Here is a 27,709-nt window from a genome sequence, read left to right as displayed (position 1 = left end):
TCTCCATGGCCTTCTCCTCCGGTATTGACAGGGGGTAAATGCGTCCCCTGGGCACTGGTTCACCCGGTAGCAGATCGATGGCACAGTCCCATGGCCGGTGTGGAGGAAGCTTGGAGGCGCGTTGCGGGCAGAAAACGTCACTGAAGGGGGCGTAGTCTGGGGGAACATTCACGGAGCGTTTCTCGACAGGGCTTTCGATAGAGGTGGCATTCATGGAGAGAGACTTGGAGAGTGGAGACTTTGGAACAGGAAGCGCTGGGAAGCAATCTGGAAAGCAGTGGTCGCCCCATTTCAGGACTTCGCCCGTGCGCCAAGAGATGGTGGGATTGTGTTGTTCCAGCCACTGGCGCCCTAGAACCACGTCAGCGGTGGACTCCTCCAGAACCAGCAGATGTATCTTTTCAGAATGCAGAATGCCCACGCAGAGTTGAAGTGGTCCCACACAATGACGGATGTTCTTACGGCTCAGGGGTTTGCCCGTGATGGAGTGGATTTGATAGTTAACCGGAGACGGGGAGATCTTGAGCTTGAGTTGTCGACAGAGGGCGCCTGAGATAAAATTTCCTGCTGACCCTGAGTCGAGGAGCGCCACCACTGGAACAGAGGTATTTGCAGCAGTAAGGATTACAATAGTAGTGAGAGGTTTCATTTTCTGAATGGAGGGGAAAATAGCACTCACCACGGGCCGAGGAGGACGGGTTGGGCATGTGGAGATAACATGCCCCGGAGATCCACAATATAAGCATAAGTTCAGGGTCAGCCTTCTTTGTCTTTCATTGGAGGTGAGACGTGAATGGTCGATTTGCATTGGCTCGGTGGCTGGTTCTGGGGAGCTGACGGGTTCAGACCGGCGGAGGAGGTTGGTGGCAGACGACTGGGCCTGGTGCTCGAGGAGACACGACTGCATACGAGAACCCACGCGCATAATCATTTACAGAGAGATTCCTTTGCTTTAGATTATAGAGTTTCTCACCAGTGGAAGAATCCTTCAGAGGTTTCCCGAAGACCTCACGGAAGTGAGAGACGAACGCCGAATATGATTGGACAACAGGGCCTTTCTGAGTCCACAGGGAGTCTGCCCATTGCAGGGCTTTACCTTGCAGTTGCGAAATGATGAACGCTATTTTTGCCGTGTCGGTAGTGTAGAGGTGCGGCTGCATCTCCAGGACCAGTTTGCATTGAAGAAGGAATCCGCTGCATTCCTCCGCCGATCCTGAGTAGGGCGCCGGTTTGGCCATGGGACTGGCGGTGAATGCTGGAGAAGGAGCGGTGACGGAGGGTGCGGAAGCTGCAGCGGTGGATGGTGATGGTGAGGAGGGCTGTGGTGTGAGTGCTCGGCGCAGTGCGTCCACGAGCTCTTGAAACGGGTCGTTGGTGCTCATGCTGTGAAGTTGTTATGGTCCGGTCTTCTGTTACAACAGAGACACGGAGGCAGAGATAATAACAATCCAGGTAAGTTTATTCACGTATAAGCAGAGCACAGGGTGATGGTAAGCAGATAATGGAATGATGAGAGATGAGGAGAATATAATACTGTCCTGATTATGTCTTGCAGATGCAGATGATGGAAGGAGCTGGCGGAGACACTCACACACAGAAGCAGGTAAGCACACACGGGGAACAGGAGACGAGGGAGTTGGAGGAGACGACTGGAGCAGGTAGATATGGCGTTGGGAGTCCTTAAGGTAAGCATACACATGTCATAGTGCAAACGAGACCGGACAGTGAGTGTGTGTGAGTGTGGTGGCTTTATACTGGTGCTGATTGCGGTGCTGATGAGTCACAGGTGGCGGTGATCAGTATGCTGGTGATTGAGTGCGTGGGTAAGGGAGTGAGGTGGAACCTGACGTGTCTGTGACAGGCCCTAATCCTCTTCCGTAAAAATAAGTCAAAATTAAGTGAGTTTTTCCTTAAAACAAGCAAAATAATCTGCCAATGGGGTAAGCAAAATAATCTTAATCCAAACTGAAAACAAGATTATATATTTTATTTTTGGTCTGAAATAAGATTATTTTGCTTACCCCATTGGCAGATTATTTTGCTTGTTTCAAGGAAAAACTCACTCAATTTTGACTTATTTTTCCTGAAAACAAGAAAATATTTTTTACTTGTCAAGAAAATGCTTCTTGATTCAAGAACTTTAAGATATTTTGACTAGAAACAAGACAAAAACTCTAAGTAAGAACAGCATTTTTTGCAGTGCATATTGTTCTTTGTCTGTGATCCAGCTTCAGACTCCAGAAATCCCACGAAGAGCATTCTGCTATAGGACTCAGCTTTCCATCTGTTCAACCAGGAAACCAGATCTGACATGTATTTAAGATATTAAAGTCATACATAACGATCACTTTTATCAGCTATCAATAAAATAATAAAACAGAAACATCACTAAAGCACTCTCACCTCTGAACGGCTTCTTGCTCTAGCAGTCTGTTGAGATAAAATATACAACATATTTACATAATATATCAATTAAAATAAAATGAAATAATATATTTCATATAATTGTTACGGTGAGTGCTGCAGAGATGAGTCGAAGCACGGACTTCCACAAAAACGGGTACTTTAATTGACCAAGGAGACCAGAAGCAACAATCACACATAAGTAAGCTATGCAAACAGTAGATCAGACAAGGAGTGCAGGGAGTGTGTCCATTATAAAGGGAGTGCAGATGTGCAGGGAGAGGAGCGGACGGGAACGGAGGTCTTCAGGGCGGGTCTAGGAGTTCGGGTAGCCATGGCGGATCAGAGGCCGTGGGCACCATGGCGGGTAATAGTCTGATGGTTTATGATCTATGCACCAAGTGTATCTGTTCATTTGCAGTGTGATACGTTCATGGCCATAATGGCCGTCTCATTTTAATTATATTTGATGAAATTGTAGCTATGACTGAGAAGGTGAATCTCAACGTACTGTCCTGTTACCGACATTATTTCTTAGATGTTATTTATTTAAAAAATATCAACTTTAGATAAGTCATTAGAATTTGCTTAGTGTCATCCCTCTCTCTCCCTCCCTCTCTCTTCTCCTCGCTCTCCTTCTTTCTATTTCCATCCCTTCACTGTGAAGTACTACACAACACATCCCTTCAACACAGAAATCTCTCACGCACACACACACACACACACACACATTCCTGTCACCCAGTGTTCATTCCTGTTAACAAGCGCTCATTTCTTTTACTAAAAAATAAAGTTAAACCACTGTTTTTATCAGTTTTGTTTGGCCCATCATTTATACAGTTGTTAAATAAATTAAATAATTTAAAAAAATGATAAACTTGAGGCTTCTGTCTTCTTTAAATGAAACAATGGCTTTGAGGTTTTTATTAAATAAACCCTGCCTTAATATAATTGATCTGATAGTCACAATTATCAATTATTTGAACATATAACCAACCATTTCTTTATAATAATTTCTTTCATGAGGTGAATACAAAGGAATCAATTGACAATCTTTTAAACTTGTTTTTTTTTAAATGGCACATGAGTTTTGGTAACAGGACTGAGAAAACATGCTTCCAACTTCTGCTTAGAAACCTTGTAAAAGATTAAATAAAGTTGCCTGAGATTGACCAATACACTGTTTCATCTATCTTGTGCACAGACCACTGACACTCCTGCATAGTTTCCACACCCATGTGCAGCTTTATTCACTCGAACAGTTGCACTTGCATTACTAAATCATTATTGCCACCTAGTGGCACTCATCAGTACATCTCCCTTTTTTCTTTATTCTTTTTTCTTTTTTATGTTCCCATGTAATAATCAACTATAGTAAATGAAATAAAACTTCTTTCAACATTTTTTTTTTATTATTATTTTAACATTCTTAACTTAACAATGTGTCACATACGCTTTATTATCTGTTCTCCCTCTTCTTCTTCTTCTTCTTCTTCTTCTTCTGACGTTGCCCCCTTGTGGTTAGGTGGGGAAGTGGTGAACCAGGCACTGTAATAAAGTCATGCTTAGAGAGCACACATTGGATATGTCTCTCTGTGTTTATTTGTTAAGTTAGAGCCACTTAACTCTACACTTCTGTCTTTTTTTAAATGAAACAATGGCTTTGAGGTTTTTATTAAAATGCATCTTGCCTTAATATAAAGTGAATTGATAATCACAATTATCAATTATTTGAACATATAACCAAACATTTCATTATAATAATTACTTTCTTGAGGTGAGTACAAAGGAATTAATTGACAATCTTTTAAACTTGTTTTTTTTTAAATGGCACATGAGTTTTGTTCATGACTCTCTTTGAATGTCAACCCACTGAATTGAAGTCTATTGTCACTAACTAAAGTAACTGGATTCCATGTCTCGCAAAAATTGTTTTCAAATATGAGATCATATGGTTTGTGGAGGTGTCTATCAAAAATGCAAACTCTGGATAGTTGGAAAAGTAATCCATGACAACCAGGTAATCTTTCCCATTTAGCTGGAACAAATCAGCTCCGACTTTCCTCCAAGGTTCACATGGTTTAAATGAGGTAACAGTGGCTCTTTTTGCTGTTTGTATCTGTGTTGTTGACCAATCTCACAGCGCTGTACTTGCGTCTCTACAGTATGTCTCTCTTCATATAATGCCAGTACATCACATCTTAGGCACACCGTTTACATTTCTCAATATCCATATGGCCTTATGTACAAGCTCAGTCATTTGTTATTTCTTTGTACTAGGGACTTCAATCCTACTTCCGTTTAGAAGAACTCTGTCAATGACCGAAAGCTCATCTCTGAAATGCTGATATGGGCTTGGTAGCTTCTCATCTCCAGGTGAGTTTATTTTACAAATGATTTCCTGAAATATGCTGTCACTTGCTGTTGCGTCTGCAAACTCAACCCACTTCTGTCTTGACACGGGTATCTGGCTCACAATGACCCTAAAATAAATGTGTTTTCCACACATTCCATTACATTAATTGTAAGCAAAAGTTTATCAAATCTAAACAAAATTAATTTGAAATCAGAGTAAGTTAAAATACATTAAATTTTAAACAGACTAAACTGTAAAAATGATTGGCTATTAGTTAGGTGAAGGAGTGGAGCGACATTTGAAACAATGCCGTGAAATTTGCTCTTTGCGGGATGGTGGCAGGGGACTTGTGAACCAGCTGCTTGCAGACACTGTAGGTGATTCATGAACAGAGTGCTGAAATCCGCTCGTAGAGCACTGGATCGCCAGCTGGATCTGCTGCGCTGCTTGTCGGTGTCACAGACACGTAAGGTTCCACCTCACTCCCTTACCCACGCACTCAATCACCAGCATACTGATCACCGTCACCTGTGACTCATCAGCACCGCAATCAGCACCAGTATAAAGCCACCACACTCACACACACTCACTGTCCGGTCTCGTTTGCACTACGACACATGTATGCTTACCTTAAGGACTCCAAACGCCATACTTACCTGCTCCAGTCGTCTCCTCCATCTCCTTCGTCTCCCCTTCTCCTTGTGTGCTTACTTGCCTGTGTGTGTGAGTGTCTCCGCCAGCTTCAACCATCTCATCTCTTCACCTGCATCTGCAAGACAAAATTAGGACAGTATTATATTCCCTTCATCTCTCAAGAACTCTTTATCTGCTTACCATAACCCAGTGCTCTGCTTAATGTAAATAAACTCACCTGGATTGTTTATACCTCTGCCTCCGTGTCTCTGTTGTAACAGAAGACCGGACCATAACAACTTCACAGCATGAGCACCAACGACCCGTTTCAAGAGCTCGTGGACGCACTGCGCCGAGCACTCACACCACAACCATCGTCACCATCATCCTCCAACGCTGCAGCTTCCGCACCCTCCATCACCGCTCCTTCACCATCATTCACCGCCAGTCCCATGGCCAAACCGGCGCCCTACTCAGGATCGGCGGAGGAATGCAGCGAATTCCTTCTCCAATGCGAACTGGTCCTGGAGATGCAGCCGCACCTCTACACCACCGACACGGCTAAAATAGCGTTCATCATTTCGCAACTGCAAGGTAAGGCCCTGCAATGGGCAGATTCCCTGTGGACCCAGAAAGGCCCTGTTGTCCAGTCATATTCGGCGTTCGTCTCTCACTTCCGTGAGGTCTTCGGGAAACCTCTGACGGATTCTTCCACTGGTGAGAAACTCTATAATCTAAAGCAAAGAAATCTCTCAGTCAATGAATATGCCTTGCAGTTCCGAACGCTAGCCGCCACCAGCGGATGGAATGAACAAGCCCTCATCACCACTTTCCGTCAGGGATTGGAACCCAACGTGCGGCTGCATTTCGCTGCATACGAGGACTCAATGGGACTCGAACGCTTCATCCAACTCGCCATCCGCGTGGGTTCTCGTATGCAGTCGTGTCTCCTTGAGCACCAGGGCCAGTCAGCTACCACCAATCTCCTCCGCCGGTCAGAACCCGTCAGCTCCCCAGAACCAGCCACCGAGCCCATGCAAATTGACCATTCACGCCTCACTTCAAGTGAAAGACAGAGAAGGCTGACCCTGAACTTATGCCTATATTGTGGATCTCCGGGGCATGTCATCTCCACATGCCCAACCCGTCCTCCTCGGCCCGTGGTGAGTGCTATTTTCCCCTCCATTCAGAAAATGAAACCACTCACGACTATTGTAATTCTTACTGCTGCAAATACCTCTGTTCCAGTGGTGGCGCTCCTCGACTCAGGGTCAGCAGGAAATTTCATCTCAGGCGCCCTCTGTCGACAACTCAAGCTCAAGATCTCCCCGTCTCCGGTTAACTATCAAATCCACTCCATCACGGGCAAACCCCTGAGCCGTAGAAACATCCTTCATTGTGTGGGACCACACAACTCTGCGTGGGCATTCTTCACTCAGAAAAGATACATCTGCTGGTTCTGGAGGAGTCCACCGCTGACGTGGTTCTAGGGCGCCCGTGGCTTGAACAACACGATCCCACCATCTCCTGGCGCACGGGCGAAGTCCTGAAGTGGGGCGACCACTGCTTTCCAGATTGCTTCCCGACGCTTCCTGTTCAGAAGTCTCCACTCTCCAAGTCTCTCTCCATCAACGCCACCTCTATCGAAAGCCCTGTAGAGAAGCGCACAGTGGATGTTCCCCCGGACTACGCCCCCTTCAGTGACGTTTTCTGCCCGCAACGCGCCTCCAAGCTTCCTCCACACCGGCCATGGGACTGTGCCATCAATCTGCTACCGGGTGAACCAGTGCCCAAGGGACGCATTTACCCCCTGTCAATACCGGAGGAGAAGGCCATGGAGGAATACATCAAAGAGGCCCTCAACCAAGGTTACATCTGCCCGTCTACTTCCCCTGCTGCTTCAAGCTTCTTTTTTGTGGCGAAGAAGGACGGAGGCTTGAGGCCCTGCATTGATTACCGTGCTCTCAACAAAATCACAGTCAAATTCCGCTACCCGCTTCCCCTCGTCCCAGCGGCCCTGGAACATCTCCGTGGTGCCACTGTGTTCACCAAGCTGGACCTCCGCAGCGTGTACAACCTCATCCGGATACGCGAGAGGGACGAGTGGAAGACCGCCTTTGTCACGCCCACCGGACACTACGAGTATCTCGTCATGCCGTATGGCCTGGTCATCGCCCCCTCCGTATTCCAGGATTTCATACTCGAGGTGCTCCGGGAGTTTCTCCACAAGTTCGTTTTGGTGTATATTGACGACATCCTCATCTACTCCCGGAGCTTGGCCGAACATCGCCACCACGTTGCGGAGGTCCTCCAACGCTTACGGCAATTCCAACTCTTCCTCAAAGCTGAAAAGTGCTCCTTTCACCAGCCCTCCGTCCAATTCCTGGGGTACATGATAGATCACAGTGGCATCCGGATGGACGAGGGGAAGGTCTCCGCCATCCAGTCCTGGCCCACTCCATCCACAATCAAAGAACTCCAACGCTTCCTAGGTTTCTCCAACTTTTACCGCCGTTTTATCAAGAACTACAGTACTATCGTCAGTCCACTCACCAGCCTACTCCGTAATCAGCCCAAGTCTCTGTCCTGGTCCCTACAAGCCACCAACGCCTTCAAGACCCTCAAAAGAGCCTTCACCACCGCTCCCCTCCTCGTCCACCCTAACCCGGATCTCCCATTCATCGTGGAAGTGGACGCCTCCACCACCGGAGTGGGAGCGGTCCTATCGCAGCAGCAGGGGACACCAAGTAGACTCCATCCATGCGCCTTCTTCTCCCGCAAGCTCAACCCGGCGGAGGTCAATTACGACATCGGTGACCGCGCACTCCTGGCCGTCAAGCTTGCCCTCGAGGGGGCTGCTCACCCATTCCAAGTTCTCACTGATCATAAGAACCTTGAATATCTGAAGGCTGCCAAAAGACTCGACCCTCGCCAAGCTCGCTGGGCCATGTTTTTCTCAAGGTTCAATTTCTCCATCTCTTACCGTCCTGGTTCAAAGAACACTAAAGCTGACGCCCTTTCTCGCCTCCATTCCCCTGAGGAAAAGCCCGAAGATCCAGAAACTATCCTGCCAGAGTCCATCTTCGTGAACCCCATCCAGTGGTCCGAAGAAACCATTCCCTCCTCCAATGCCTCCACACGCACTCCGCCGGGTTGCCCCCAAGGCTTGCAATACGTCACTCGGGCACTCCACTCCTGCACAATACCCACTCTTCACTTGGCACTGGTCACCCGGGGGTCAATGAGACCCTCTCGTTGCTCAAACAACGCTTCTGGTGGCCCAACATGGCCAACGATGTCAGAAGGTACGTGCAGGGCTGCAGGGAGTGCGCCATCTCCAAGAGCCCTCGCCATCTTCCCACCGGCAAGTTCCTACCTCTGCCCGTTCCTGAGAGACCCTGGTCACACCTGGGAGTGGACTTCGTCACAGATCTCCCTGAGTCTGACGGTAATACATGCATCCTGGTGGTGGTAGACCGCTTCTCTAAGTCCTGCCGCCTGATACCCCTGGAGGGTCTACCTACCGCCATGGCCACTGCTGAGTTGATGTTTAATCATGTTTTTCGTCATTATGGAATACCTGAAGATATAGTCTCCGACAGAGGACCACAGTTCGTCTCCCACGTCTGGAAAGCCTTCTTCTCCCTCCTGGGTGTGACCGTCAGCCTGTCATCTGGATACCATCCTCAGTCGAACGGGCAGACGGAACGCAAGATCCAGGAGATAGGCCGCTTCCTGCGTACCTTCTGTCACGGCCACCAGAACTCCTGGAACCAGTACCTGGGTTGGGCCGAGTACGCACAGAACTCCCTCCGCCAAGCCACAACTGGACTGACACCCTTCCAGTGCGTACTCGGCTACCAACCCCCGCTGTTCCCTTGGGATGGGGAACCTTCCAACGTCCCCGCAGTCGACTACTGGTTCCGGGAGAGCGAGAGGGTTTGGGACTCAACTCATCACCAACTGCAGAGAGCCCTGCGCAGACGCAAAACGACTGCCGACCTTCGGCGCTCCGAAGCTCCTGTCTACCAACGGGGGCAGAAGGTCTGGCTGTCCACCAGGGACATCAGGATGCGTCTGCCCTGCAAGAAGCTGAGTCCCCGCTTCATTGGCCCGTTCACCATCATCCGGCAGATCAACCCCGTCACCTACCGTCTCCAACTCCCAGCACAGTACAGTAGAATCCATCCTACATTCCACGTATCACTGCTTAAGCCTCACCACCCTTCTGTTGTTCCCTCCACAGAACCTGACGTGGCAGCCGCCGAGCCCCCCCTTCCACTCATCCTGGAGGACGGCACAGCTTACGTGGTTCATGAAATCCTGGATTCCTGGCGCCGTGGTGGTCAGCTAGAATACCTCGTCGACTGGGAAGGCTATGGTCCCGAGGAACGCTCATGGGTTCCCAAGAATGATATCCTTGATCCTATCCTGTTACAGACCTTCCACGCCAACCACCCAGACAGACCTGCCCCACGCCCTAGAGGAAGACCACCACAACGTCGGGGTCCGCGGCCCTCAGGAGCGGGCCGTGGGAGGGGGGGTACTGTCACAGACACGTCAGGTTCCACCTCACTCCCTTACCCACGCACTCAATCACCAGCATACTGATCACCGCCACCTGTGACTCATCAGCACCGCAATCAGCACCAGTATAAAGCCGCCACACTCACACACACTCACTGTCCGGTCTCGTTTGCACTACTACCTATGTATGCTTACCTTAAGGACTCCAAACGCCATACTTACCTGCTCCAGTCGTCTCCTCCATCTCCTTCGTCTCCCCTTCTCCTTGTGTGCTTACCTGCCTGTGTGTGTGAGTGTCTCCGCCAGCTTCAACCATCTCATCTCTTCACCTGCATTAGTAGCATTAGTAAATAGTCAATTCATCATTTATAAAACATTAATAGACATTAGTAAGCCATTTATAAATACAGCTATAAATGCTTTGTTCTTGATTTATAAGCATATCTATAATGAGTTTAATAATTGTATTTTCATACTTTATTAATGATTAATTTATCATTTCTAAATTATGTATTTCATTATTCACAAACCAGTTATTTAGGAGTTGTCAGTGGTTCATAAGATCATTTAGGAAGTGTGACTAAATGATTAATACAATATTTAAATGTACATTTATGCATCTTATTATTTAGACATATAGTAATAGTTACTTAGTGTGTTAATAAATGCTTTATTAACATATTCCTAGTGTCAAAACTTCCACGGTACTAACTTTAAAACATTAGAGAACAGCAGTGCAGAAGATCACTGAACCTTTAAATCTAATTTATAAAAGCTTTACAGAGCATAAATAGTCCTCACTTTAGATGAGCTCACAAAAATAGTTAACTGACAACTTCTAAATGTTTTATAATTACCTGAATTAATCATGAATTGCAGTAGGAATGTGTGTTAATAAAACACACTAAGTAACTATTACTATGTGTCTAAATAATAAGATGTATAAATGAATGTTTAAATAGTTTATTAATCATTTACTTACACTTCCTAAATGAACCACTGACAACTCCCAAATAACTGGTTTGTAAATAATGTAATACTTAATTTAGAAATGATACATTGATTATTAATAAAGTATGAAAATACAATTATTAAACACATTATAGATATGCTTATAAATCAAGAATAAAGCAATTATAGCTGTATTTATAAACTACTTACAAATGTCTATTAATGCTTTATAAGTGATGAAATAACTATTAACTAATGCTTAACTAATGCTTCATAGTGTGCAGTTATTATAAAGTGTTACCCAAATTTGTTATTGGAGATACAATGCAACAGTGTAGAATCTAAATAAGTTATGTTTAATTCTCTGTAAAGTAGGAATAAAAACATTTATAAAAATCTATTTTTAAAGGCCAGCGTCAGTGAAGATGTGTGGTCAGTGGAATCCAGGGACCTCATTTATAAAATGAGGAAAGCGTCCTAAATTAGATCTTTCGATCATTTCTTAGATGTGTGACGACACAGAATATGAGATGTTAATGGACTGGATCAGTTTTTATACACAATTGTTTTCTTTCTGTTTTTTTCCCCCCTCAAGGTGTTTCTGACTTTCCTCCCTCTTTGGAACATGTCCATTCACATATTATACATGTCCATTCTGCACTGTAAAAAGTACTATATAAATAAAGGTTACTTGACATATACTGTATAATGTGGAGAGATGGTGTGCAGCTTCATAGACATTTAAAGTTGTGCTGATGGAGAGCTTATGGGATATTGACACAAACAGCACTTTCCAACAACTTCAAAAAAGTTGGTGACAAACAATTATATACATTTGATTTTAATTATGCATTAGTAAATGTTATAATTAACATGAACTAAGATTAATAAATGCTTAAAGTATTATTCATTCTTAGTTTGTTAACTGAAGTAGTTAACTAATAAAATGTACCTTATTGTAAAGCATTTAAGTTTTGAATCTTAGTGTTGTACATGGAATCATACTTTTCTTTACATTTTGTTTGTATTAATTGATGGGTTGTGTGTGTGAGTGAGGTACTGTGTTTTTGCTTCTATGATTTTGTGTGTGTGTGTGTGTGTGTGTGTGTGTGTGTGTGTGTACTGCTATTCCCTACATACTGGTATTATCCCACAAGTATAGTAATACCAGTAAATGTTGACCTTGTAGGGACATTTTTAAGGTCTCCACGAGGAAACAGTCTTATAAATCATAATACATAAGACATACAGAATGTTGTTTGAAAATGTCCAAATGCAGAAAGTTTTGTGTGATGGGTAGGCTTAAGTTTAGGTACCTGTATGTGAGGGAGAAAATGATTTGTACATAATCCTCATTGTCCTCCAGACTCTTTCTAAAGGAGATTTAAAGTGTTATAACTGTTTGTGTATAGTGTTTTTTGGGGGGGTTTGTGCATCAACAAAAAGGTTTTTGTGTATTTGTTTTAGAAATTGTTTTGTCAATAAATGAAGAGGGTTTCAACTTGCATTTGTGTTGATTGTAACTTGGTAAGAGATTTTTTAAATACCATTTGAAATGTACTAAATTGCAAATTCATCATTAGAAAATATGCACTTTCAAATGTATTTAATTGTATAATAATGTACATGTAACTGATATTAAAGTATATTTTAATTCACATTAATTTGCTTGTCAGTACATTTGGAAGCACACTTTAAACATATTTTAAAGTACATGTAAAAGTGTATTTAAGTCCCATTTAAGTGGTTAAAAAAATCACTCAAAAGTTCCAACTAATTGCATTTAATATGAACTTAATCTGTGATACATTTACATTTCGACTAACTAAATGCATTTACAAATGTATTTAGTTAGTTGAAACCTTACTTTGAATTAATACTTAAAGGATTAGTTCACTTTCTCAATGACAATGTCCTGATAATTTACTCTCCTCCATGTCATCCAAGATGTCCATATCTTTCTTTCTTCAGTTGAAAAGAAATGAAGGTTTTTGATGAAAACATTCCAGGATTTTTCTCCATATAGTGGACTTCACTGGGGTTCAACGGGTTGAAGGTCCAAATGTCAGTTTCAGTGCAGCTTCAAAGAGCTCTACATGATCCCAGACGAGGAATAAGAGTCTTATCTAGAGATACGATCTGTCATTTTCTATTCAAATTATATACGTTTTAACCACAAATGCTCATCTTGCACTGCTCTCTTCTTCCTCTTCTTCTTGTAGAATTCCGACAATGCAGACACTGTTTTCCTCAAAAACCTTAATTTCTTTTCAACTGAAGAAAGAAGGACATGAACATCTTGGATGACATGGGGGTGAGTAAATTATCAGGAAAATTTAATTCAGAAGTGAATTAATCCTTTAAGTGTATTGTTAACTGACATTAAAGTATATTTTAGTTCACATTAATTGCTTGTCTGTACATTGAGCAGTACACTTTAACTATATTTTAAATACATTAAAAGCAATTATAAATGTATAAATAAAGTTGTATTAAAGTCCCACTTAAGTGGTTTTAAAAAAAATCACTCAAAAGTTCAACTAAGTGCATTTAATATGAACGTAATCTGTGATAAATTTTAAATTAATTACAAACAAAATGCTGTTAAGTGGTGAAAACATTACATTTAATTCAATTCTTTTACAGTATATTATTTGTGCAATAAGTACACTTTAAAAAAGTATACTAAAGTGCACTTCTTTTTCACAAGGGTTTGGCATAAAAGTTATAACCAAACCACAAGAAATGCTGTGCACATTGTAAATCTTGGTGGATGAAGGTCACCAGAGCTGTTTCATATTAAGCTGAAAGAACCTAGTGACAAATACATCAGCTGTGATTTTGAGACTTGTATGAGAATAGCAGACGCGTCTACAGAATCTCGCCCCTCCTAAGAAAGAAGCATGAAACGGACATGTTCTGTGAAATCTGACAGCTCAGATTTTGTTATAAACCTAATGTTGTGAATCGGGGTAAAGGATTTATTTGTTTATATGTACTCCACATTGAAAGATCAGCAGTTGTGTTGCATGTGTGAGATTTTAAGAAGAAATTTCATGAGATTTAAAGTAGGTTTCTGTCAGTTTCTTTTAATCATAAACACCAAGTTTCAATAATACCATAATGGATAGTGTTGTCATTTGTAGTTAAATTGACTTTAACTGAAAAATCTCTTTGCTATTACACAATTCCAGCCTCATTTTAAGCAATGCATGCAGATTTCTAAATAATCACTAGAGAAGTTATAATTAAGGCATTTAACTGAAGCACTTGGTTATCCTTGGAGTTAAAGCATCCTGATGTGTTTTCATGATTGTGCGGGTGGCAGCGGGACTTCAGTTGGAGGGTTTGGCTCATCGTCAATCTTTAAATCATGGCAGAACAACACTGCTTCTTCACCAAGACCCATTTTTTACTGCCACAGATATACAGACTCATTTGGCTTCAGCTCAAATATGAGTTGTTCTTCCACTTCAATCATTTCATTACAGCTTTCCTTTTTAGTGCTGACATGAGAATCTCCAAAAAAGAAGAGGTGCAACTTCAAAATTAACTTTGCATGTTCTCCAGATTCAATCAAGGCTGATGTTCCTAACTTCCAGTTGTGCGTGATCTGGGACATCTGCTCCTTATTGTATCCCACCTTTTTATTGATTTTCTTTTGCCATGTCACTGGTGTATTGCTGTCATTAGTAGCTTTAATATTCTCCCAATTGCCAAAGGATGGGCCTATAGTTACTGTCAGCCCACCAGGAAGGAAGTTAAGAACATCAGGATGAACAGAATAGACACCAATGCACTCATCTTCGCCGAGGTCGGTACATTTGTAATACTCAACTCCCCACTCTGAGACTGGCTTGAGGAAGAAGCAGTCGTTTGACAGGCCCCAGTAATAGAGCCCGTTTCTGCAGTTGGGATGCAGCTTGTATTCTTCAGCATCCAAGTCTGTATTCATGTCTGTTGTTATTCGAAAAGTTCCCCTTTCCTGGAAGATGATGAAAAACTTGTCAGAGGCTGAGAAGTAGTGGTCTCCACCCTGACAGTTGGGATGAAGGCTGTAAACTTTAGCACTGCTGTCTGTCGTCAGGTTGGTGACTCTGCGGTAGGAATTGCCCTTGATGATGTAAAAGGAGCCATCTTCACCTCCAAGGTAATGGTCTCCATTTTTGCAGGCAGGGTGCAGGCTGAAAACAGAGATGTCTGAACCTCTATTGACACTACCTATCTTCATATAGCATCCGAGATCAGAGCGTATTATATAATAGTATTTGCCCGCTCCACAGATGTCAGTGCTTTTTGTTTTGCTCTTGGGAATAATGATGTTCATCGTGCCTGAACCTGCAACACAGAAATAAGATAAAGATTCAATCTCCACACCCAATGAAAGCTGTTATTAAAGTCCTTCTATAGATTGAGCTCACTGATTTACCAAAACAGCTTTATATCCCTAGTTTATTCAAATGTGCTATAAGTATACTTCTTTTAAACTAAAAATAAAAATTTATACTTTACTTTTTATGTACTTCACTGAATATACTTAAATTTGCACTTAGGTATACTTGTCTTGTATAAAATCCCTGTTGAACTCTTATTTTGAATTAGTTAGTCACATCACATATGGGCAGAGTCAGGGTCATGCACAAACAAGTTCAGTTCAAAGACTGTTCTGCCACTACAATGAGACAGATCATAGTTTGTTTTAGTGTGTGTGCTTTCTTGACAACGTAAGTTTACATGATTAAAACATTGCCATGTGAATGTATATAGATGTACGTGTGCATATACTATATATTGTTGTTTTGCCATGATATTTATATTAACAGATGTACAAATACGTGATAAAGTTCTGTGTTTCCTGCAAATACATACATTAATGATGCTGAAATGGATCGCTGGAATATTTGTGCTGCTATTATAATAGTATTACAGTTTGATTGTGTTGTTTACAAGATGTTTAACAAGTAGGCCTATTTGATTGTGCCCAGCATCATGTTGTGGTGATCGTTCTATTAGCATTAGTGTAATTTCAATCTGTATTCCTCAGTTCCCAATTCAGTGTTGCTTTATTTATTGTGATAAATATTTGCAAGCATTGCATTTAGTATTTGAGAAGTTTTATTTATTCATTGTTATTCTTTTATTTCAGAAACCACACATATACACTGTATCAAAACAAATTGCTTGAAGATTGATAGGAATAAGTCAATGTTTAGAAACAGAAGTTGTTGTGAACTTTTGCCTGTAAACTTTCTGATCGAAGTTGAGGAATAGATGTTGACAAGCCAGTGCAGCCACGCACATGCATCTTTAACAAAGTCGTCCTTCGAGCTGGATTCAACATCTCATCCTCATGGCAGCATCATGAGATTGCACTGAAGAACAACAGAGTCTCTGTCCTAGCAGGATCTGAAGAATTCCTGGACATCTGGAGGACTTTGTTCTTACTTCCCAATCACGGCAACTCATTCCACCCTCTATGCGAGAGGATTTACAGCATATGCATATTAGTGATATGACTGTCTCTGCTCCAGATGTGGACTATAGAACTTCTACACCTGACAGACGTTGGACAGAGCAGTACACTGAGACTACAAGGTTACGTAGAGTGGAGGAGTGTGTTTGGAATGTTCAAGAGCAAATCAGGGAACTAGAAAGCACATTACATATGTCTCTTGAGCAAGGCAAAGGTTCACTACGCATGCATCAGGACTACTACCATGCCTACCAACTCATGTTGTGCTACATGACGCTCTGTAACAGGGACAGATGCTGTACGAGACAAGGACTGTTGAGCCTGAGGCAATAACCCTGATGTTAGCTGGACTGGAGGCTTACTGTGTAGCTAAAGTAATGCTGTGGTTGATGAATGTGCAGGTATAATTTGAGAAGAGTATGTTGCTATGTTTTCAGGGCTTTGTGAACCTGGTCTAGTGTCTGCATAGAGAAGAGGCAAGCTGTCAATATGTTGCTGGATGGACTGCTGTTGACTGCCTAAGTGAATCCCAATTACATACAACCACAGTTCACACAGTCATTACCAGTATTTGCTCCAGCGCAGCCTCTGATGTCTCAGTTCTCAGTAACCTCCCCACTGTAATCTGTAAGTTATTCAGTTCCATACACACAGTGCTATAGACCTACCAGACTCCTAGACGCAATACCTCAGCCAGTCATATTCTGCACCATTCCCCTCCACTGTACAGCCAGTTCAAGTTCCAAGCATGGTACAAGAGCCATGCAAGCTTTGAAACAGCGCTATGGACAGACCCCACAACTGGTACAGGGAGAAATCGGCAACATTCTCCCCCGCACAGTTGATAAGGGCTGCTTCAATCAGTCACAATATATCATCTTTTTGCTTAGGATATTTTCTTTCAAATGAGACCATTTTCACGTTTCTGTGAGCTTTTATTCGTAAATAATCAACTGTTTTGTCGCAGATGTGAACATGAAATGTGCTCTCGAACGGAGAAACACGCGATCTCCAAGCAATCGATCAGAGCGTGCTAACGTTTTAGGACAGGTCGATGGTATATAAATTGTGGCCGAACGTTAGAGTTTGTCAGTCAAGCCAAACCGTCCATTTAGAAACCGAGAAATTTGGCACTTTAAGGTAAGGAGGCTGATCTCTCAGGTTGACGTGCGAGCTGGCTTGACTGAAGTTTTCGTGAGGATTTGTAATTTATGGACTGTTTTGATTTCGGTAATTACATCTAGAAAGTTAAAAGCATTGATGGCATCTATAAAAGAGATATCTAAAAGTGAAACGAAAGTTCCCATTTCTCTCGATGTGAACCGTGAGCTCCTGTCCATTACAATTTAGGGCCCTGGTATACCGCATTCCGTTCAGTCTCGCGCGTGAGCCTTTCAAAGAAACTCCTTTGCCCGTAAGCGCAGAAAGACGCGTTCGGCGCATGCACACGTGCACCGTCCGTGGTCATAACAATAACAACTGAAAACCACCCACTATCCACAGAGGAGCCCACCATGTGCAATATTTATAGAGTGCTAACCTCTCAATATGACCCTCTTGGTTATATTGCGTCTGTTTATGGCCCCCGGTAACACCATGATTAGTTCCGCTTAACCAATGGTGTCTCATGACCATATTTAGACATCTGTTACACTTCCACCAATCACTTGTGATTTCTTTATAGTAACTAGTATGGTATTAAGTAACACTTGAAATATAACCATGAAATGTCAACTAAGCCATGGAATGATAGAGAACATAGGCAAAACTTCATTAATCTTCAGTCTGCTTCCAAGAGTGTAACTGTATTCTGGATTGGACGCTCTAGGTAGCTAGGCTTAGATGAACGTTTACCCTTCTCCTCCAGGGAAGAGTCACTCATTAAAAGCTTCATCTTTCTCACTCTGCCATCATTTCCTGGGATCACCTTGGCCAATTTCCACTTGTTACGTGGTGTGATGTCATCTTGCAAGATAACAATATCATTTACTTTAGCATTCCTTCGATTCTTACTCCGTTTCTGCCTGTGCTGAAGATTTAAAAGATACTCCTTCTTCCAACGTGACCAGAAGCTATTGGCTAAATATCGCACCCTACGCCATCGTTTACGGGGATAAAGATCTTCTTTAATAAACTCTCCAGGGGGTGGCTCAATAATCGTAGACTTCATAGTCAAGATGTGATTCGGTGTAAGAGGCTCTGGATCCAGTGGGTCATTTAGATGTTCAACAGTCAAGGGCCGACTATTCACAATAGCCATAACTTCCTACAGCAGAGTTCGCAGGAAGGTGCTATCAAGTCTTTTAGATGACTGATCAAGAACAGCGGTCAGGACATTTCTTACTGTTCGTATCTGTCTTTCCCAGACACCACCCATATGACTTGCAAATGAGACATTCATAATGAACTCACATCCTAATTTCTTCAACTGCTCTTGATCCATTGCTTCTATTGCACCCATAAACTCTCGGTTTGCACCAACAAAGTTTGTGCCTTGATCACATCGGATTTGGCGAACAGTTCCACGAACAGCAATGAAGGAACGTAGGGCATTAATAAATGCATCAGTAGATAAGTCATCAAGCATTTCAACATAGGCTGGAACATAGGCAAGTTAGCAACAAGCCATAACACTTGAGTTCTCTTCTACCATCTGTGACATAGAATGGGCCAAAAGAATCCATCCCACAAAACAGAAAAGGCAGAGTCATCTGCGTGCGATCTTCAGGGAGATCAACCATTGTTTGTTCTTCTGTACACATTCTGAACTTCCTGCATTTCAAACATTTATAGATATGAGAAGAGACTGCACTACTGCATGCTAAAATCCATATGCCATTGGACCGGAGTTCATTCACAGTCATTCCTTGTCCTTGATGTGTTATGCTCACATGATAATGCTTAATTAATAATGTTGAAATGTAACTCCCTTTTTTGAAGCATGGCTGAATGTTTACGTGTGATTGGGCTTATTTTCATTTGAAAGTGAACTAATCCTTCAAGGGCACAATGAGAGGCAGTTGGATTTTTTTCATCACACAGCACAGTGGTGGCCATTTTTAGTGGCTTAAGAAGCCTCACTATGTCGTCCGCATCATGGATGTCTGAGCCATCCAAAGTATCGATGTCATGTAGATGATGGGATGGCGTATCTGGGTTCCAGTGTGTTCACTGTTAGCCAAAATCCTTTTTTTTTATGACAAAAAACAGCCTCATATCTTTTGCCATGAAAACACCATTGCAGGTGAGTCTCCGCAGCTCTCAGACTCAGCATTGCAAGTGGGGCTGCAATTCCTCCGGTCAGTGTGCTTTGGCTTATTAATAGCTTTTTACATACAGACGGCTGTGAGCTTTTCACTGTGTCGACGGTTTATGTGCTGCATTATATCCGTTGTGCTGTTAGTGTATATTAACATCTTCTTGCAGTGTCTGCAAACAGTTTTTGTTTTGTCTGTTACCACCTCACCACTATCATTTTTAGTCTTTGGAAAGCCGCCACAACTCTGATTTGAATGAGAATGGGGTTTCCTCAACATCAACATCACAATTGTTTTTGGAGAGACTTCTAAATGTCTGTGGTGGTTACAGCATATACTCTACATTTCATACTGTTATATGTATCATATCTTCAACATTTAAAATTTATAATGAATGACAAAGAGTAAAAAACATCTTAGGCCTACCTAATGCAGAGTAAGCTGCGTCTTTTCCGAGTTGTGTAGATGTTGGTAGTGGAAGCGTCAGAGTTAGAGCCCCTCTACGATAAATAAATATTTAGTTTGGTTAGCCTGCTATTTAGCATAAGTCTAAACTAAATTTAGCATTAGCCTTAATTTACTCATTCTAGGATAAGGATAGGATAAGACAAATGAGATGAGAATATGTGAATAATTCTATTATTTATTTTTTTATTCATAACTCCCACAAAATCATATAAGGCTCTGGTCTTGGGACTGGGCGGGGCCTGGCGAGGCGGGGCAGGGAGGAGGGAGGGGGTTGGGGGGTTGGGGGTTAATGGGTGGCGACAGACTATGCGGCAAACAGCAATCAGCAACATCTCCCACATTCATCACATTCAAAGGACACAGCAAAATTTCATAATTCCCACTTCAGAAGTCATGATTACGAGCTCTTTTTCTATTCAACTGCTTTGTTGTCGGAATGAACAGGAATCATGGAGGACACCAGATTTATTCTTGCCTGTTTATTGGGAAAATCCTATTAAAACCAATATTATAGGCATTGACAACCATATAAACATTCACAAACATTTTTTTCTGTATCTAGATGTACTACATTAATGATAAGACAAGACGATCTAGCTGTTGTGGGAAATAAAACGGTCCCACTTTATATTAAGTGGCCTTAACTACTATGTACTTACATTTAAATTAATCATTTGATACAATGCACATATTGTGTACATACATGTTTTTACATTGTACTTATATTTTAAAAACACCTGCATGTAATTACATCTATAATTAATTTCTGTAATTACATTTATAATTACACTGTTGACCCATCCCTTACACCTTACCCCTACCCTTAAACCTACCCATATCAACAAAGCTTTCCCTATCCTTACCCGTATCCCACCTCAATAGCAGCAAAAGTGTTTTGCAATTCAGTATGAACCGAATAAGTACATTGTACTTATTTTTTGATGTAAGTACATAGTAGTTAAAGCTACTTAATATAAAGTGGGACCAATAAAACACCATTTAAAGTTTATGGCCAGCAATTTGGGTATCAAAATTATTTCAGAACTTCCAAGTGGTAAACACGACATCAGAGTGTCCATGAACGCCCTCCCATTTTGAAACATGAATGCACTGAGCTCGTAATAACGACTTCAGAAGTGGGAATTATCAAATTTTCGATCATGTGTAAGCAGAATAAGTTACCAATCAAGATCAAAGATTTACAGTGCACTGCAAATTATAAAAGGAAATAATATAGTTGTGGCTGCAGTTAAATGAATACTAATCACATGGAACTGACTAAAAAATTAACTAGAACATATGACAAATAAAGATAAATGTCAGATGAATTTACAAAATATTAAATAATATTACAAATACGAAACCATTCATCAAAAATAAGCAAACATATACATAAATAAACATTATATTTCTTTAACTAGCATGATTGGCCAATATAATTTAAAAAAATTAAATAGATGACACAGAGAACAATAACACATCCTTACCTTTCCACAAGGAAACAGAACCGTCGAGAAGGATCTGGATGCAGACTTGCACTGTCAGACTCGCACTGCGTCTTGCTGTCGACTGCACTGGACAGAACTGTCTGTGACTAAATAGCAGATTCACTCCTGTAAGGGGGGGGGGGGGGTCTGGCAGCAGACTTGCAGTGTCATTCAAGTAGGGCTCGCTGCAGCCTGCGGTCACTGCATTGGACTGAGATGAGCATCATCCAAGTGTGACATCAGCAAGTAATGCCACCCTGCAGCTGCAGATTTTATTGGTGACACTGATTTCCTACCAAACACTGATGTAAACCTACCCATCACAATGCAATTACTTGCAGGCTGGGATTTCTTGTGAAGTGGTTTGGGGGAAAATCACGCTTCATCATTAACTTTGTGCATCAAGAAGACTCAACCCTCATACCTAATTCTTTATTATTTACTTCTTATATTCATCTTTTTATGACAGACTGCACTGAAACCCTCCCAAAACCTACCCTTACGCCTGAAACACGTTCAGAACCCACCCTTACGCCTGAAACACGTTCAGAACCCACCCTTACGCCTGAAACACGTTCAGAACCCACCCTTACGCCTGAAACACTCAGAACCCACCCTTGTGACTGTGGTCACATCCTTGGAGATTTGGACTTCCGGTTCAACGCTGCTGCCTGCCAGCTGTCTGATCTACGCTCGGAGCTTCGTGGAGTTTATCCTAAATCCTTCTCTTTATTCCTATTCACATAATATAACTTTCTTATTTTTCACTATATTACTTAACCTATTGCATAGTATTACTAAACGGAACGATCTATTACTAGTAATCCACCAGCGTAACCTCCTAGTGTTAGCCATAGCCTGCTAGCTACCGTCTACTTTCTTTTTTTCCTCTAAACCAACCTTCCTTGTCGATTGAATGGCGGATTTATCCGATGTATGTTATTCTGATCTGTCCTCGCCAGATCGGGAAGCTGTGGAGACGTTGTTGCCCGGCATTCATCGATCCACCACGAGGTACAGCGTCCCGCACATCACCCTCACCCCAGGCACCGGCAAGCGACCGAGACATCCAGCCAGCGAGTCCCGTGTGCGTTGCAGTTTTTCGGACGGCGTTCATCAAACTCACGGTCAGTCATGTCCGACGATTATCATGTGTAGTAAATGCAACATGTACAGCTTAGCTCTTTCTGTCAGCAGTGAGACTTACACATGTGATAAATGCAGGGATATTGTCAGGCTGACAGAGAGAATCTCAGAATGAGAGACACGCATCCAAACTTTAATTGAGGATAGTGAGAATGAAAGGGCCTTAGATACTGCTTTGGATGCGACTAGCCTAGTAAACACTACACATTCGGTTCCGGTTGTAGAAGCCACGCAGCAGGCTAACTGGGTGACTGTGAGGCGGCATAATGGCAAGAACAAACACCACTCTTCCATTCCGATTAGAACATCAAACAGGTTCTCCCCACTCAGTGACGCACCCACTGAGAATCCTGTTGAAAGTGCCCTAGTAATTGGCGATTCTATTACACGGAACGTGAAAATAGAGACACCAGCCACCATAGTCACATGTTTGCCGGGGGCCAGAGCACCTGACATCAAAGCAAATTTAAAAGTGCTGGCTTATGCTAAACGTAAATATTCTAAAATCATTATCCACGTCGGCACAAATGATGTTCGCCAGTCGGAGATCACTAAAATTAACATTAAAGAGGTGTGTGAACTCGCAAATTCAATGTCAGCAAAAGTAATTTGTTCTGGCCCTCTTCCTGATCGTCGGAGTGATGAGATAGTTAGCAGGTTATCATCACTCAATGGCTGGCTGTCTAAGTGGTGTGCGCAGAATAATATAGGTTTCATAGACAATTGGAAAAGCTTTTGGGGCAGACCTGATCTGTTGAAAAGAGATGGTATTCATCCCTCCCGGGATGGTGCTGCTCTTCTCTCTAGAAATTTGGCAAATAGTCTTAGAGCTGAAACATGACAAACCAGGGCCCAGATCAGGACGCAGACAAACTGGCTAAACCGACCGTCTGCTAGCCGCCTCACGTCACAGAACTCAGATAATTCACAGCACATAGAAACACTTTCACCTAGATATTATCACATAGAGGCTGTGTCTGTACCTCGAACTAGTAAATACAAAAAACTTCCGAAACCTTTTAAGGGTAAAAATTTAATTGATGTTCAAAAAATGAAAATCACAGATAAATCAGATAAACAAATGATAAAGCTTGGGTTACTGAATATTAGATCTATTTCTTCAAAAGCACTTATTGTAAATGAAATTATCACAGACAATAAACTAGACTTGCTGTGTTTGACAGAAACCTGGCTAAAACCAGACGATTACATTACTTTAAATGAATCTAGTCCTCAAGGTTATGATTATCGACACAATCCTCGACAGAAAGGCAAAGGGGGAGGTGTTGCTGTAATTTATAGTAATATATTCAGAATCATTCAAAAGAATTTCAAATATAATTCCTTTGAAGTGATGGTGCTTTATGTAACATTATGTAAGTTGACATTTGTGCTGGCTACTGTATACAGGCCACCAGGGCACTTTATCAAAGAATTTGCTGAGTTTCTATCAGAGTTAGTACTGGCTGCGGATAAAGTCCTTGTTGTTGGTGATTTTAATATCCATGTAGATAATAATAAAGACGCATTTGGATTGGCATTTGCAGATATTTTAAACTCTATTGGAGTTAGACAACACGTGTCAGGACCCACTCATTGTCGTAATCATACCCTAGATCTAATACTGTCGCATGGAATAGATATTGATGCTGTTGAAATTCTACAGCAGAGCGATGATATATCAGATCATTATTTAGTCTCGTGTATAATACAATTAGCCAAGGCTACAAAACCACCACCCAGCCATAAATATTGTAGAACAATCACGTCTGCAACTAAAGATTTCTTTATAAATAATCTCCCCGAGCAGTTTCATCGCCTTAGTATACCTGACAACTTAGAAGAACTCGATGCTGCAACAGAAACTATTGGCTCTCTCTTTTCCAGCACATTAGATGTAGTCGCTCCTTTACGTCTAAAGAAGATTAAGGAAACTAATCCAACGCCATGGTATGATGAGCACACTCGGGCTCTAAAACGAGCTGTTAGAAAAGCTGAACGTAGTTGGAAGAAAACAAAACTAGAAGTTTTTCGCCTTTCGTGGAAAGAAAAAATGATTGAGTACAGAACAACCATAAGAAATGCTAGATCTACTTATTTTTCAAATCTCTTAATAGAAAACAAACATAATCCTAGGTATTTATTTGACACAGTGGCGAAATTAACTAGAAACAGAGATTCAACTGCTGACGTTTCCATAGAGCACAGCAGTAATGACTTTATGAACTTCTTTACTTGCAAGATTGATAATATTAGAGAGAAAATTATAAACATGCAACCGTCTACAGTTTCGCTTCAGACAGTGCACTGTAGTGTCCCTGAGGTAAAACTAGAATCATTCGCCGCTATAGGAGAGGAAGAATTATCTAAACTTATCAAATCATCAAAATCAACGACATGTATGTTAGACCCAATGCCGACTAAACTACTGAAAGAAATGCTTCCAGAGGTCGTAGGTCCACTTCTTGATATAATTAATTCATCTTTAACACTAGGACACGTGCCAAAAACCTTTAAGCAGGCTATTATCAAACCTCTTATTAAAAAACCTCAACTAGATCCGAGAGATTTAGTAAATTACAGGCCAATCTCGAATCTACCTTTTCTGTCAAAGATACTAGAAAAGGCAGTTTCAACACAACTGTGTTCCTTTTTAGAAAGAAATGGAATCTGTGAGGATTTCCAGTCAGGATTTAGACCATACCATAGTACTGAGACTGCTCTCGTTAGAGTTACAAACGATCTACTCCTATCATCCGATCGTGGCTGTATTTCTCTATTAGTGTTATTAGATCTCAGTGCTGCTTTTGACACTATCGATCATAACATTCTTTTAAAAAGACTTGAAAACTATATTGGCATTAGTGGAATTGCTTTGGCATGGTTCAAATCATACTTATCTGACCGTTATCAGTCTGTGGTAGTTAATGAAGAGATGTCGTATCGATCACAGGTTAAATATGGGGTACCACAAGGCTCAGTATTAGGACCGTTGCTTTTCACTCTGTACATGCTGCCCTTAGGAGAGATAATTAGGAAGCATGGTGTTAGTTTTCACTGCTACGCTGACGATACTCAGCTCTATATTTCCTCGCGCCCTGACGAAACCTACAAATTCACAAAACTAACAGAATGCATAGCTGACATTAAAAACTGGATGACAAGAAATTTCTTATTATTAAATTCAGAAAAAACTGATTTCCTAATCTTTGGACCAAAAACTTCCTCACGAAAAAACCTTGAATACTCTCTAACACTTGACGGGTGCTCCATTAAACCTTCGTCCTCAGTTAGGAACCTGGGTGTGCTCTTTGATACCAATCTTTCATTTGAAAGTCATGTTTCTAGTATCTGTAAAACCGTCTTCTTTCATCTAAAAAATATATCTAAATTACGACATATGCTCTAAATGAAAAATGCGGAACAGTTGGTTCATGCATTCATGACCTCAAGACTAGATTACTGTAACGCTCTACTGGGTGGTTGTTCTGCTCGGCTTTTAAACAAACTACAGTTGGTCCAAAATGCGGCAGCTAGAGTTCTTACTAGAACCAGAAAGTATGACCATATTAGCCCAGTTCTGTCAACATTACATTGGCTCCCTATTAAACATCGTATAGATTTTAAAATCTTGCTACTTACTTATAAAGCTCTAAATGGTTTAGCTCCCCAGTACCTAAGTGAGCTCTTAATGCATTATAGTCCTTCACGTTTATTGCGATCTCAGAATTTAGGCCAGTTGATAATACCCAGAATATCAAAATCAACTGAAGGCGGCAGATCCTTTTCCTATTTAGCACCTAAACTCTGGAACAATCTTCCTAGCATTGTTCGGGAAGCAGACACACTCTGTCAGTTTAAATCTAGACTAAAAACACATCTCTTTGCTCTTGCATACACATAACACATTATCAATACATTAACATTTTTCAAATCCGTTAAAGGATTGTTACGCTGCAATAATTAGGTCGGCCGGAACCGAGAACATTTCCTATAACACTAGATATACCTGTACATCAGAATAAGAATGGCATCTACGCTAATATCTGTCTCTCTGCTTATCCTGAGGTTTGCCGGGTGCTGGATCCAGGCCGTATCCAGGTCAGATGGAGAACCTGCGTCTGGACCTGACTACAACGTAGCCCAGGAGACAATGGGCCTAAAGATCCAATTCTGGCTGCATCTATAATTCAGATTTTTAATCCCCGTATCCGCTTACATATATTTATATATAATCGATTTTTAATCTCTATAATAAAAATGTACAATTCAGATTTTGATCTCCATATACATTTACATATATATATCTTCCAAGGGGTTTTTTCCCTCCTAGGACTTTTTTCCCAGTGCTAGCACGCTGGGTTTTTCTCATAGGGGTTTTTTTCCACCCCTGGAAGTCAGCCGACATTGGCTTAATGTAGCACCATCTTGTATATGTTACATATTACCACGCTTGTTTGTACAGTTTTAACCACTTCCCTTTTTTTCTGTGCTTCTAATATGTAAAGCTGCTTTGAAATAATTACCAATTGTAAAAGCGCTATATAAATAAATTTGACTTGACTTGACTGACTTACGCCTGAAACACGTTTAGAACCCACCCTTACGCTTGAAACACTCAGAACCCACCCTTACGCCTGAAACACGTTCAGAACCCACCTTTACGCCTGAAACACTCAGAACCCACCCTTACGCCTGAAACACGCTCAGAACCCACCCTTACGCCTGAAACACGCTCAAAACCCACCCTTACGCTTGAGACACGCTCAGAACCCACCCTTACGCCTGAAACACGCTCAGAACCCACCCTTACGCCTGAAACGCTCAGAACCTACCCTTACGCCTGAAACGCTCAGAACCCACCCTTATGCCTGAAACACGCTAAGAACCCACCCTTACGCCTGAAACATGCTCAGAACCCACCCTTACGCTTGAGACACGCTCAGAACCCACCCTTACGCCTGAAACGCTCAGAACCCACCCTTATGCCTGAAACACGCTAAGAACC

At 41.9% G+C, this 27,709-nt stretch overlaps 1 long non-coding RNA gene across 1 annotated transcript in view; it reads left to right on the top strand.

Moving 5' to 3' along the window:
• The window catches only part of LOC137035912 (uncharacterized), a 53,914-nt gene extending 26,532 nt beyond the window's left edge, over nucleotides 1-27,382 (top strand). Inside the window, exons 2-3 of the long non-coding RNA XR_010897127.1 lie at nucleotides 13,093-13,184; nucleotides 22,518-27,382. This is a non-coding gene — a long non-coding RNA (uncharacterized lncRNA). The remainder of the gene's footprint in view (nucleotides 1-13,092; nucleotides 13,185-22,517) is intronic.
• The last annotated feature ends 327 nt before the right edge of the window (nucleotides 27,383-27,709 follow it).

This window comes from Chanodichthys erythropterus, chromosome 14 (genome assembly GCF_024489055.1).
Source record: "Chanodichthys erythropterus isolate Z2021 chromosome 14, ASM2448905v1, whole genome shotgun sequence".
Classification (NCBI taxonomy): domain Eukaryota; kingdom Metazoa; phylum Chordata; class Actinopteri; order Cypriniformes; family Xenocyprididae; genus Chanodichthys; species Chanodichthys erythropterus.
The sequence above is the reverse complement of the archived record's forward strand: the minus strand, read 5'-3'. Positions and strand labels throughout refer to the sequence as shown.